The sequence below is a fragment of the Eucyclogobius newberryi genome, unplaced genomic scaffold (genome assembly GCF_026437365.1).
Source record: "Eucyclogobius newberryi isolate DKJ021-1_F unplaced genomic scaffold, fEucNew1.0.hap1 SCAF_1, whole genome shotgun sequence".
Lineage (NCBI taxonomy): Eukaryota > Metazoa > Chordata > Actinopteri > Gobiiformes > Gobiidae > Eucyclogobius > Eucyclogobius newberryi.
The window spans coordinates 9,561,369-9,575,577 of record NW_027315723.1 but is presented as its reverse complement, the minus strand read 5'-3'; the positions used below and the strand labels follow the sequence as shown (position 1 = coordinate 9,575,577).

Sequence of the window (14,209 nt, the reverse complement as noted above, 5' to 3'; positions counted from 1 at the left end):
GCCCGTAAGCGCATTTCTAATAATATAAGAGGTCTCTCGGCAGCAGCCATCTTGGGGTCCTTAATTAGGTAGGTGTCTGCGTTGTGCCTGACTGAAAATGTTGTTTACGTTTTGACAAAGTGTCGCATGTGCCGCGTGCAGGTAGACTACTGTTCCCAGAATGCTTTGCATACATGTTGTTGGGACTTCCGGTTCCGGAGTACTGTAAATATAGTCACGCATCGGCGTCTCGTGTCCCAAATCTTCTTTATACACCATGTACCACACAAAATATCTTAATAAAATAAACCATATATTAAGCGCACCAGGACTATTAAGCGCACGGACGGCTTTTGAGGACGTTAAAGACTTTTACGTGCGCTTTATAGTGCAGAAAATACGGTAGTCTGTCAAAACGTGTTGGGACTGGCTGATCAGGCAACCAAATAGGCGCAAGTGGGGACCAAGGGACATTCAGAGTTGTCTCATAATTTAACATTTACACAAACATTTTTAGGCGTATTTGCTAATAAAAACGGCAATCGTATTGTACATATAACCACACTTTTGGCCAACATACGTAGATAAGCAACACTTTTTTTACATTGAGAATTTGACATTCTGACATGAGGAAGTGCATTTCTTACTACGGTAGGTATTTGCTCTAACACACTAAGGGATCATCTCAAAATGGGTTTAAGCTGAAAAGACTTAATATTTTTCCAGGGTCCAGAGAGAGACGAAAAAAAAAGAAAAAAATTAAGTCTTTTCAGCTTCAACCCTTTTGAGATGATCCCTAAGTTAACACACTGAAGCTAGTTTTTATTTTCACCTAAACGCAGCTGGCCAAAACAAAACATGATAATCTGAGGCTGAGAGAGTGTGTCTAATATTTTCTGTTTCTTACCTAGTGCAGTTGAATGCCTCTTCCTACTCCGCTCCTTGTGTGCGGACTGCACTGTTACTGTACATGCAGCCTGAACGCAACAGATTTGTCAAGTTATTATTTGTTATTAAGATCTTAGTGATTCAAATCAAGACACCTCAATTGTAGGTTCTGGGTTTACATGAAGGGTAAACATAGTGAATGTGTCTTTTTCTGGGTACTCCGCTTACAGCTTGAACATGGACATTATGTTAATCCAGGTTGAGACCAAAAATGCCCAAAAATGCAATGAAAGATGGTCAAATGGAGAGGACACATTTCTCAACCATCAGCCGGACAATAAAGGATAACTATCCTTAATTCTCAGTTAAACACTGGGTCTCCAAAGTGTTGATATGTCGATGATTACACAATTGTTTGGACAGATTTGTTTTTCTATAATATAATTCTGTGCACTATGCTCTATGCGACATTAAAAGCCCATATGTTCACATCTTAAACTACAGCCATCACTTAGCTACGTAACACCATGCAAACAAATAGATTTTTCCCCATTGAGTAAATTACCTATAGCAAAACATCTGGACTGTAACTGCGGCCCATTGCGTGCATGTCTCTCCGAGAGCAGCGCGACTATCAGGGCTACGGAGTTATCGAAAACACCATCTTGGCACAGGGCAGATGGCTATGGAGAGGAACAGGCCTAACACATCCCATTATATTCAGCTCTCAGACAACTGCACCTGTCCAGATAACACAGGACTGCCGGCGATGGAGGAGCTAGAGGGGAGAGAGAGAAAGCGCAGGGGCCAGGACTCACACAGGAGGCGGCCAGGATCAACACGATACTGGAAACTACACGACATAGGAGTACGCGTCAGTAATCTAGCTTGATGATTTAAATTTGTTGTTACATTTTCTTAGGTGATAATAATTTACCTAAGTTACCTAATTGATTGAGCCCAACAGAAAGACAAATAATAGTGTTGTAGAACTCTGATTTGGTTTAGAGCAGTTTTCAAATACGATAACCATGATTGGAAATGTGGTGGTTAAGGCAGTAAATTGAAACATTCAGACTATATTGTTTTTAGCCAAGCACACAGTGTTCCAGACCACATGGACTTACAAAACGGAGACGGACTGAGAGCTGCTGATTCAGGAAGAATATGTCAAAAAAAATTATATTAGAATTCTCAAATTGTCATTCCATTATTGCCGTTTTCACACATTAAAGAGTGACAGTTCTCCAAATGCAGAACTTGTTTTTTGTCGGTTAAATGCAAGGTAAATAGGTGTCTCCTTTTCTCTTCTCTCCATCTTTCAAACGGCATATGAATAATTATGCATGTGAAAGTAAAAACTTGTCCTGTGGGAATAAATTCCTTAGTCTTAATGTTTTTAAATGCAGTAAATTAAGATAGAGATGCTATAATATGAGTTTATAGGAGACTGGCACATAGGCTGCTGTTTGGAGGCATGATGAGCAGCAGGTGCAGGTGACAGGAGTCAATGGGACCAGATGTGCCAGCTGGCTGCTCCGTCACATTACAGCATTTTAATTAAAACTGGAAATGCCGACAATTCTCACTCACTGTTTTTCATACTTTTACAAATTACATAAGCAGCAGTCGGCCAACGTTTCACACTGGGGGTTATTATTTATTTATTCATATAGTTATTATTAGGGCTGGGCAAATTAACGCGTTATTATCGCGTTAACTCATCACTTATTTAACGCGATCAATTATTTTAACGCGCATTAACGCAGGTCGGATTCCCCTGATTCTAAAGCCTTGTACAAACCGCTGCGGACGAATCACGCCCGACGCAGAATTTGAGCGCTTTTAGGAATCTACAAACTCTCTCGCTCTCTCTCTCGCTCTCTCTCTCTCTCTCTGAACTTCAGCTCTGCATTCAACACCATCCTCCCTGCTCTGCTCCTGGACAAGCTCTCCCAGCTCCACATGCCGACTTCCTGACCGATCGGAAGCAGTGTGTGTGGCTGGGGAAGAATGTCTCAGACACACGGACTATCAGCACAGAAGCTCCACAGGGCTATGTACTTTCTCCTCTGCTCTTCTCTCTGTACACAAACTGCTGCACCTCCAGCCACGACTCCGCAAAACTGATCAAGTTTGCGGACAACACCACCCTCATCAAGCTCATCTCGGACGGGAATGAGTCTTTTTACAGGAGGGGGGTGGACTGGCTGGTGTCCTGGTGCAGCGGTAACAACTTGGGGTTCAATGCCCAGAAGACAGTGGAGGGGATCACACAGCCCCCCATCACTGTTACAGACTCCCCCATCACCACCGTGAACTCCTTCTGCTTCCTCGACACCACCAACACCCAGGACCTCAAGCGGGAGCACACCATCAACTCCCTCATCAAGAAGGCCCAGCAGAGCTGAGGAAAGCCAAGCTGCCTGAGCAGATGATGGTGCAGTTCTACACGGCCACCACTGAGTCCATCCTCACCTGTAGCCACAGCCAGGGACAAACAGACTATAGCGCAGGGGTGTCAAACTCATTTGGGCCGCGGGCCGAATTTCGAAGCTCAGGCTGAGTCGCGGGCCGAAACATAAAACTATTAAAAATATAAGAAATAAATAGCTTTATATAAATTACAAAACGTATGTTCTCATAAACTGAAATGTATTTAGAAAAACAAGTGTAATTTCACCAATACTGTGCTTCAGTGTATGTGCATTACAACGTGGATCTACAGTTCTACACGGACTTTATAACAAAATAAACTTCTCAAGATCTAAAAAAACTTTTAAATGTACTAACTAACATTTCCACGTCTGTGTAGTTATCTGTACACCTGAACTGGCACACCACTAAACTTCTGCTCAAAAGTGCACTTCTCCCTCGGCAGCTCACACAGCAGTGCAGCAGAACCCCGTGGGGGAGGGGCGGTCACCGGCGGCATTGTGGGACGAGTAGTTTTAGCGATGAAAACGGTTACGGATGTAACTACGGTTCTATGAATCGATTAAAAAAAATAAAAAATTAAAATTGAAATGTTCGGCGGGCCAGATTAAAACGTCTGTATAGCGCATTGTGCTCTCTGCTGAGAATATGTAGACTTCCATCTCTGCAGGACCTGTACGTCTCCAGGACTCTGGGACGAGAGGATCGGATCACAGGCGACTCTTCTCACCCTGGATACGGGCTATTTGAGCCATTCCCCTCAGGTAGGAGGCTACGGTCCAGCCACAAGAACAGTTTTGTTCCATTTGCCATTAATTTAACCAATCAGTCACTGCAATGTTCAATTCAATTCAATTTATTTCTGTAACGCCCAAAATCACAACAACAGTTGCCTCTGAGGGCGACAGTGAAAAATGAATCAAGCAATGTCTGTGGTGGCGAGGGACGATGTCCCAGCATCCTCTGACCCTCCTTCTCGGCCAGGAAAAACTACAAAAAACCTTTTTGGGAAAAAGTAGAAAGGAAGGAGAGATCTGACTCTCACAGACGGACGCGAGGGAGACTGGAGCTGGACCCACTCTTCAGGCATATGAGGGACCGTCGGAGTCGAGCTGGACCCACTCTTCTGTTCACTTTCTGCACCACATCTGTAAATGTAACTGTAAATTTTGTGTACGGAGTAAACCTATTTTTAGTTTTATCCCATAGCAGATGTAAATGGTTTTCTTTAATGGATGTTGAATGTTGCACCAAATCACCAAAGCAAGTTCCTATATTTGTGAATATACTGTTCATTAGCGATGGCAATTAACCTTTTTTGATTCTGACAGGCCAGCAGTGACACAGTGTGTGCACATGTGTGAGAGTGCGTGTCGTCTCACTGCTGCAGAGTACAAAGCAGGTGAGTGGAGACATATAATCACAGATCTACGCATTGAGCTACTTATTAAAACATGTAAAGAGTTAAAACTCCAGTGGTGTATTCTACATGATATGCAGGTACGCCGTTAATCCACTAGTGTTGCTGGCTTTATGTGTACCCACTAGAAATTAAATGCTGATGCGTAACACGTACAAGCGTCACAATAAGTCTACTTTCTTTCCATTTAAACCAGGCGAAGATTTCTCTTTCCTCGTGGTCACTTCTTCGAAAGCGTGTCTCAGGTATCACCCCTAACATAGGCGCAGGCAGCAAGCTGTGTGCTGAGCAGACAGAAAAAAACAGATGGGGGGAAACTGACAGGACAGCCTTGTTCTGCTCTGGTCAAGGTAGAATGTATGTTTATTTGACAACAATAGCGCTGAGCGCAGGAGCTAAAAATAGCCATGTGACGTCACCGCACCAACAGCGCGAACCCGGAAGTCAAACAATGAAAACTGCAAGGCTATTGATATCCCATTGAAAACACGTCATAAAGTGAGGGTCAAAACTGATTATTACGACCCAGAATCGACTCATTTGTTCCACAAAGATGGTTAGCAACAAACACTGCTGCTATGAAACGTGTAAAAGTGATTCTCGCTACGCCGATAAACCTGAAATGGAGGGCGTTTGGTTCATAACTTTCCTGAAGCCGACGACGAAAAGGGACAAATGTCACTTGTGGATACGGCCGTGTGGCAGACCAAAAGAACATTTCCACGTCGGGAAAATTAGGAGGAGCACCTACATTTGTTCAAAACAATTTGTAGGTGGACATGGACCAACATCTGACCACCCAAATCCTATCCAAGCAACCGCTTGCAACGAACAGGTGAGTTAGAATAAAAAACATGACGATAAATAATAGTGACAGTGAGAGTCAGTGTTGTTTTGGGTCTACTAAATAAAACTGATGTACAGCGTGCGGTACTTATGTAACTTATGTAACACACCTAACTTATTTCCGGGGCTCCAGCCGCAGGCAGCGGTGAGGGACAACCTGCGTCCCAGGGGTTTGCTGACTTTCACGGGCAGAACGCGTCCCCTCCACGGCGCTCTCCAGAGAGTGGTCAAAGACTCTTGTGTCCATGTCTTTACCGGGAAATTTAGACCCGGAGAGCGCGGGGAAGGTTATCACGCACCGCTGCCTGCTGCTGGAGCCCCGGATATAAGTTTACCGTGTTCTGCAATCGCTGTAGAATTAACATCAGTTTTATTCAGTAGACCCTTACAAATGCCATGTCGTAATGTTCAAAAATCGGACTTGTGAACCGAGGAGGGAGAAAAGAGTCTAGATGAAGACGCTGAAAGCCCGGATATACTTTTTTACAAGTTCAGCCTTCTTTGCGCTAATACGACGTCGCGTCTGGTTTTAAAAGCTCATGATAGAGAGCGGAGCATGAACGGGCCTCTGAAAACGGCGACAGTAATGCCCAGTGGCCTGTAGCAGCCACTAAAAGATACCGTGAGTTCAGCCAAGCGTCAGCAGCAGAAGTGAGGAGAAAACGGGCTTATTGTGATATATTTGAGAACAATTCATACATAGTTGTGACACACAGTAATTTAGATTTTACTGGCATTTCACTTATTGCCTCGATTGCCCTGACTGCAAGCCACTGTTAATGATAATGATAATATTTAATACATAAAAGTAGGTACACTGAGTATATAATCTTCTAGTAAGGTACATTCTACAGTATGTATGCTTATTATTTGCTTATGTTGCTTATGATAACAGAACTTGTGTAGACTAGTACATTAGGCATAGGTGCATAAGTATTTATTATCCTCACACTGACTTTCGAACTACACTACAGCACCCTTTACTATTAGCCACTTTGACAATGCAATTTTAGACCTCAATCATTAGTTAGAAAAACAAAAAATATAATTCTAAGGCTGAGCAAAATAATTTGTCTGTTTGCCGTAAACCGACCGACCTGGTGTGAAACTAGCCGACTGAAATTTTTTATCAGCATTTTGTTGAAAAAACGTTAGAAACTCTTTTATTTTTCAATTTTTTCATCAACTCACCAACCGGACTTCCCTTGACCACTGTGTCGAATATATTTGTCACGCTTATTATCCTATCTTTCATCCTTATGGCAAAGATAACGCACTGCGCAACGCTCATGCGTCGTCATAGCCACTCCCCTAAATGAGACTAATTGCCTTAAACAAGTTGGTTTGGCACTATCGGCGCCACTGAAGTGTCCATAGGACATGCCAGGCTCTGTCAGGGTGTTTTACGCAATGCATTCTGGGATTGACACACGCCCAGCAGCGTCATCACAACAAACATGGCGGCACCTGTGTCCCCCGCATGTTCCCCCCGCTCGCCTTCGCTACCAAAATAAAGGATAGCGGCGTACAAAAGGTCGATTGAAATGTTTTAAAATCGTGAGATTTAGTTTCCTGATTGGGTTGATAGAGACGTTTTCCGTCATTGACTGTTGAAGCCTGACCCCTGGTGGTCACTCCGACTCAAAAAAATGGCAAAATTTGGATCTTTTTTTTGCCTTCAAAGTAAAAAAAATAAGAATTTGCCTACCGTCCGACCCACTTAAATTTTTTTGACAGCAAACAGACAATTTATTTGGGGTAGCCTAATGCCCTGACTGTACACATCTAATTCAGTCTTCTAGCATTGGAAGGTTATGTTTTCATTTCTGAGCACAAAAAGCTGAGGGCATAGAATAACAATAGTTTCAAGCTATTATCAAGACTAAGGCAATTTAAAGCTTTGTTAGCTTGATAAACACAGTGGATCAACTTCTGGAGATGAGGAAAAACTACCACATCAAAATATAAAAAGCTCAGTTTAGCATACATCAATGTAAATGCGTATAAGCTTGCAGTGATGTGTGCAAATGACCCGCTGACCTGTGCTCCAGTGTCCTTTAGCACTGCTCTGGGCCACCCCGCTGAAGCCTCTATCTCCATCCCAGGATGAGGTCTGGTCAGATCGCACGTTTCTCACTACCCTCTCAGTAAATAAACGATTTCACCTGTCAGGCTAGCTCAGCCACATTGCAAATAGCTACATAAACCACTGTAAAATGTGTTTTGTTTACACTGAAGCCGCGCCCAAGGGAGACACTGAGAGATCAGAGGCAGTGTGCAAAATAGGGACACAGAGAGAGAGAATCTGCTTAACCGGCACGCAGCCAAACGGTACCCTATGTCAGCGCGTCTCCAAGGCAACAGGACAAAATCATGAGCAAGTTTAAATCATGTCTGCATGGCTATGACCGTGGTAATATGTGTCGGCATGGACGAGGAGAGTAGCCAAGTTACAAGATAAATTATTGCTTAAATGTAAAATTATTAAATTCCAAGTTGTTACAAACAAATCACAAAAAACAGCAGACGAGCGAGCCATTTGAGAGTTGAATAAGTTGCAACCTTATTCCAAATAGATTAAATTAATTATTTGCTTCAAAATTCTACGGACAATACCCCATAATGACAACATGAAAGAAGGTTGATTGAATTCTTTGCAAATTAATGTATAAAAAATGTAATACTAAAACAGCTCATGGACATAAGTATTCACAGCCTGCTCAATACTTTGTTGAAGCACCTGTGACACTAATTACAGCCTCAAGTATTTTTGAGTATAATGCTACGAGCTTGGCACACCTATTTTCATACTTATTCTGGCTGAGCCACTCAAGGATATTCACAGAGTTGTCCTGTAGCTTCTCCTTTGTTATCCTGCTGTGTGTTTAGTAGGACTGGGTATTGCCAAGACCCTCGCAATACGATACGTATCCCGATACTTATTATATTATATATTCTGATATATTTCCCTCATTCCGATACGTTTCCCGATACATTTTAGAAAAAAAGGCTCTTAAAAATGTACCAAATGGTTATTTTTTTTACTCTGGATAAGAAAATGTATGACGTTTCATGTTTATCCTCAAAGCACTTATAAGTCCATTCTGCTCTAATAACTTCATACATCCAACCAACTGATCCAAATAGAAATATATGGAACACATTCTAGTAAAGTATTGCATGCTTCTTGCCAAACAATTGGCCTGGTCTGAAGATGCTGCAGCAGCATCTTCTGCACAGATCAGCTTCTGATCATGTCCACAGCTCCTTCTCACCTCGACCGAGAGGAGCGCAGCACAAACAGCAAATCAAAAGAACTATTCCACCTCGTTTAAAGCCTATGGGTCACAAAAATCTTTAAAAAATACCGTGACGATATATCGCGTAACGATATTTTGAACACAACCCTAGTGTTTAGGGACGTTCTCTTGTTGGAAAATGAAGGACATCTCTGTACACTGCTGCATTCATCTTTCCACTGATCCTGACTAGTCTTGATGTCCATGATGCTGCCACCACCATAATTAAATGTAGGGATGATACTGGCCAGATGATGAGCGGTGCTTGGTTTCCTCCAGAAGCAAAATAATTCTATATTTGTTTTGTCAGATCAGATTAAAAAAAATCTCAACGTCTGAGAGTCCTTCAGGTGCCTTTTTTGTAAACTCCAGACAGGCTGTCTGAGGGGTGGAGTGCTACAGAGATGGTTGTTCTTCTGGAAGGTTCTGAGGCCGCCAGGTTCTTAGTTACCAGGTTCTTAGTCACCTTCTTGACTAAGCCTTTTCATCAGACATGACCAAAATGTCACTCACCTGTTGTACACAATAATACATTTAGGAGCTAATTTAGTTGTGCAGACTTCATTATTTGATTATTTTGTTACTTTTGTAGTTTTACTATTTGGACTTTGGATGTGCGTGTCCCCGTGTGTTGATAAAGCCTCTTTTGTAATGGCGGTTTACAGTACGTACTGCTCGTTACTTTCCTCACTGCACTGGATCTAACACACTACATTGCTCTGTTTTTGAGTAGGCATCTTGTCCTTAAGGTGAACCAGTTTTTGTCTTAAATTGTTGCCTGGTTTAAAATAAACAGGGATTTTGTGCTGTTTAAAAACCTTTGTATTTTTTCAGACAGTCCAGACACATAACGGATAGAAACGTCATAAAAATATATATTGTTGCCCTGTTCAAAATTTTGCAACCAAAACTATTTCATTAAACAATGATTTCAGTCATCTCGTGCACTTTTACAATAAAATGTACATATAATAAATTCAAATGGTGACTTCATTTGTTCACTGTCGACTCAAATGCAGTGATTTTGATTTTGACCTGAACAATGTGGCGCGTTGAAGGACACTGGTAAAAACGACCTTTCTACATTTTCACCTCTTCACAGATCACTCACTGCTGCACAACATTAAAAATAGCAGATTATTACATAGCAACCAACCAACCAACCAACCAACCAACCTAACAACCACTGAACTAAACCTATATTATCCTTCAGCCTAAACATAACATTTCACATATCTAGCTTTTAAAGGTGCCATAAGATGCTTTTTTCACGTTTCGTAGTCTATCCTAAGTGTATAATTGATAATAATAAGGGTTGTGCAACACCCTTAACATAATAGTTAAGAAATATCACCCAGACCTTGGACCCCCTCACCAACCCAGAAATGCAAACGGCTTGGTTTGATATTCGCCCCCACCCTTGCGAAGAGCGATCTGGCTCCCCCGCCCAACTCGTGACGTAGTCTCAGAGCGCGTGTGTGCCCCGCCCACCCGTGACGTAGTGTGTGCCCCACAGCTGTCAGCTCCGCGCTGCGCCGCTCCGCGTGAGTGAGTGAGAAAGAGTCTACTTTGGGACTAAATAAATCTGTGGTGAGGGAGGATGGTGACGCGTGCCTGGGGTTATGACGCGGTCTTGCGCCCACTGAAACTGTGCCGCTATTTGACCGCGTTTTAGAGCCGTTTTAGACCGCGCCGGTCCCTGAAACTGCGCGCCCATTTGACCGCGCCGCGGCTCTCCAGCCACGGCCTTTTTTTTTAACTAATAATTATTATTATGCAAATTACTTATATAGCGCTTTACAGGATATCCAAATACACTTCACATTTAATTATTCATTCACTACTATACTATCATACAGCCACATGTGCCCTGGGGCAGACTGACAGAGGCGAGGCTGCCAAACTGTGCCACCAACATTCACACCTGACCCTCACACAACTACATTTTCTCTAGTGTCACACTGTGGCACCTGGTGTTCCGGGGGTCTCCCATCCAACGACTAACCAGGATCAGCCATGAACAAGCAGGTATGGCTTACCTGGTCCATAGAATTAATGTAAGCTTTAGCAATCGTTGAGTGAAAAATCAACCACAGGTTTTACACAAGATGCCCTTCCAGATATCCTTCTTTCCATTTAAGGCAAGGCAATGTATTTGTAGAACACAATTTGTACAGAAGAGAATTCAGGAAAAAAAGCATTAAAATCACAGATTAAGAGATACATAAAAGAGAAGATTGATAAGATGATAATGGATGAGAGTCGAAACGTCTTGTTTCTCTAAAAACAGAGTCCAGATGGCCTCAACTGAACCATTTTCTACAACAAAAGAGAAGAGTGCAGATAAAATCTACCACGGCTTAGAACAAGCAAAAAGTTGACACTAGTTTGTGGCCATGTAACTGTAATCTCTTAATGTATTTCTAATGTTGCTAATAAGATGCAGTCTTTCCTTAGGGAAATTATATTTATTTAAACACAAGCAATATAAAATTATTAATTCTACTCTGCATTTTCTGCATAAATTAGCATTTATCTTATTTCGAAGCTTAAGGCGTCATAGAAAGTGAACATGTTCTTTGTAATATGTTCCTTGAATACTATAGCGACATATACAATCTACTTCTTTTGTGAGGGAATATTTGTGTACGTTTAGTGCTGACAGAAGTGATCCAGTGACTGTCTCAGTGCTTACAACATCTGTCAGACAGCAGATCTATCTGTGTGATTAGCTAGCATCCGCCCGGCTGGGCTGCACTGGGATCGATGTGGAGCTCACCCAAAGATGACACCCCCTGTCAAACTAAGTCCAACTCCAACCAATGTTAGTGGCACCAGACAGCACAGTTATGGTGGACTCAGGAAAGCTGTGGCTCAAAGGCTGAAGATGTCCAAATACTTAAAAAAAGTAACGCTCAAAAAAAAAGTAACACTCAAAAGTTTAGTTAACAAAATTCTCTCGTAGTATCCTTTTTTCACATCACACACAGATTTTCACTTACTCCCAAATACAGAAAATGATAATTAACATTTGATGACCCACATATTACCTGCCATGTGTTGCTGTAACTCTCCATTAATTCAGGTTTTCAATGAGCAAGTACAAAAGAGAAAAATGGGGGAAAATAAGTGGCTCCAAGCATTTATATTTTTATTCAATATTATCGTACCTATCGCCCACCTATAATTTGGATGTTTTCAATTGTATGAAAACAAATAAAAATGTAAAACACATTCACACATTCATCCTATTTCTCCTGACATCTACCCTTTTTGGTTTGTCCTTGACGCGATGCCAAAAGAAAAAAGAAATCCATCAAGTTTCCCTTTATACTTCTGACACTGATACTTTTTAGACCAAAACTGGTAAAACTTTCCTAATTCCCAATCACAAAGAAACCTGGAAGTGCATTCTCAGCTCTATCCGTCTTGAATCATGTCTAAAATAAGCCCCAAATCCCACTAAAAAAAATTTGTTGGATACATTTGTGCTGAAAAAGAAACATGAGCCTTTCACCCACCATCATCAGTGCAGGTTCAGCCATCTTGATCCCCACGTATTTTACAAGCTGTGTTTGACTGCCACAGCGTCCAAATCTGAAAATCATTTAGATCAAAAAGCAATGAGCAAAAGTTATGGGAATTACATGAGTTCACATTTCAAGATCCCAAACTTTTATTACGACTATAAACCGTGTGGTTGTGCATAAACAAGATATGGGCACTTAACGGCTTCCAACTCATTTACAAGTTAAATGTAGTGTTTATTTCTGACTATGAAACAAATCCATAGTGCTCTTATATGGGGAGACATGGTACATTAAAAGTCAATGATGTAAGCATCGACATTGCACTGCTGATAAAACACTCCATTTATTCAAAATAAGACTAGACACAAACATGTCACAAAGTTTTTAGCTTGCCAGGCAAAACAGTACGCTAGTTAATTTTTCATTAGGAAATTACAGAGAATGATGATTATTTTAGTAGGCTGCAAATATGATGTCAAGCGGGCTAAACTCTTGCAGTTCATCACTGTCAGGGGTCCTGAATGCAAAAGTTCTCAACCGGAAAGTTAAGTACATTTAGAGTTTTTTCTGTTGGCAATTGGCAAGGACAAATGGATATTCTCTCTCTCTCAGCCACTTCCCGACTGGATCTCTGCAATCACCTCTTGACCAGAAGTGGATTTTTAAGGGTCATACTAATTTAATCCTGTATACAACTACTATCAAAAATACATCTTGAAAAAGTCCATTTCCCAAGTTCGAGTAAAAGTTTAAATAACTTAATGATGGTATATGGTTTGAGGCAGTGTATTAGCAATTGAAATATTAGAAACAAAGATAAGTTGGTATATGTAGCTCAAGTGTAGACACTAGATTGTGTAGGTGTAAATATTTTGTAGCCCTGAGAGGTTAACATTGGCATAAGTATTTCCAAATTATAAGTCACGTACTGTATATGTTGAGCCTGTTTATAGCAATAAATAAACGGCTATGAACAAAAACTTGAATTGAATACATTTGATAGATAAGTTTAACGCTTTACTGTGGAACATTCCAGTCACAAAAATAACATCTCTATGGAAAGAAGAAAGTTACCTAGTACACCTCTGACAGCGCTAAGATGTATTGTCCTCTCATATTGAAGATGGTATTTGAGCAGAGATTTTGGCCACAGTTATCAACAGATAATACAGTAGAATAGCCCCAATGTCGTCCTTCTTTCACACCATTTATTTTCTTTTTTCTATATATTCTTTTTTAAACATGCAGCAACAAAAACTTAGACAGACAGACAGACACACACACTTTATTTTCTAATAGAAAAAAGGCAGCGGTGGGAAGGACCATAGGGAACTCTGAATAAGTAAAGAATAATATTAGATAATGAGGTAGCATCCAATAGAAAGAGGGGTTAACAGGTCCAATTCTGTCCATTTGTCCGATAGTTATTTTTTCCATGGTGCGTATGTCAGTTATGAGGTCCATCCAGTCATTAATCGTTGGAGCAGCTTGTGTCATCCATTTTTATGTGATTGCTTTCTTGCCAAAAGTATGTGCCACAGATATCCATCCATTATGTTCATGGCAAGAGTTTTAAGGCCTAAATACATTTCACACCTCCATTTCAAAGACCTCTCCTGGTGCCATACTGTTCACAATCACAATAAGTGTTTTTGCCTCTCTCAAACTGGTACTGAGGTGACAAACTCTCCGCCCACTTGATGCTACGATAAAGGACTGGTTCAATGTGTGCTGGGTAAAAATCGCATCAATTAAGCCATAATTGAGGCGTGTGTCACCTTCCCTCTCCTTCCCTGTGAGGATCCAGCCCA

The 14,209-nt window shown here is 41.3% G+C and overlaps 1 protein-coding gene across 2 annotated transcripts in view; it reads right to left on the bottom strand.

The window, feature by feature from the left end:
• Positions 1 to 14,209, bottom strand: part of LOC140374165 (beta-1,3-galactosyltransferase 1-like) — an 81,249-nt gene that overhangs the window by 17,713 nt on the left and 49,327 nt on the right. The window contains exon 1 of one of the 2 annotated variants that reach the window (XM_072461091.1): positions 12,390 to 12,458. The exons of the other annotated variant lie outside the window; for it this stretch is intronic. The gene's annotated coding sequence lies outside the window, so the exon portion shown is untranslated. Of the gene's footprint in view, positions 1 to 12,389; positions 12,459 to 14,209 lie in introns of those variants that run through there. 2 annotated transcript variants of the gene reach the window in all.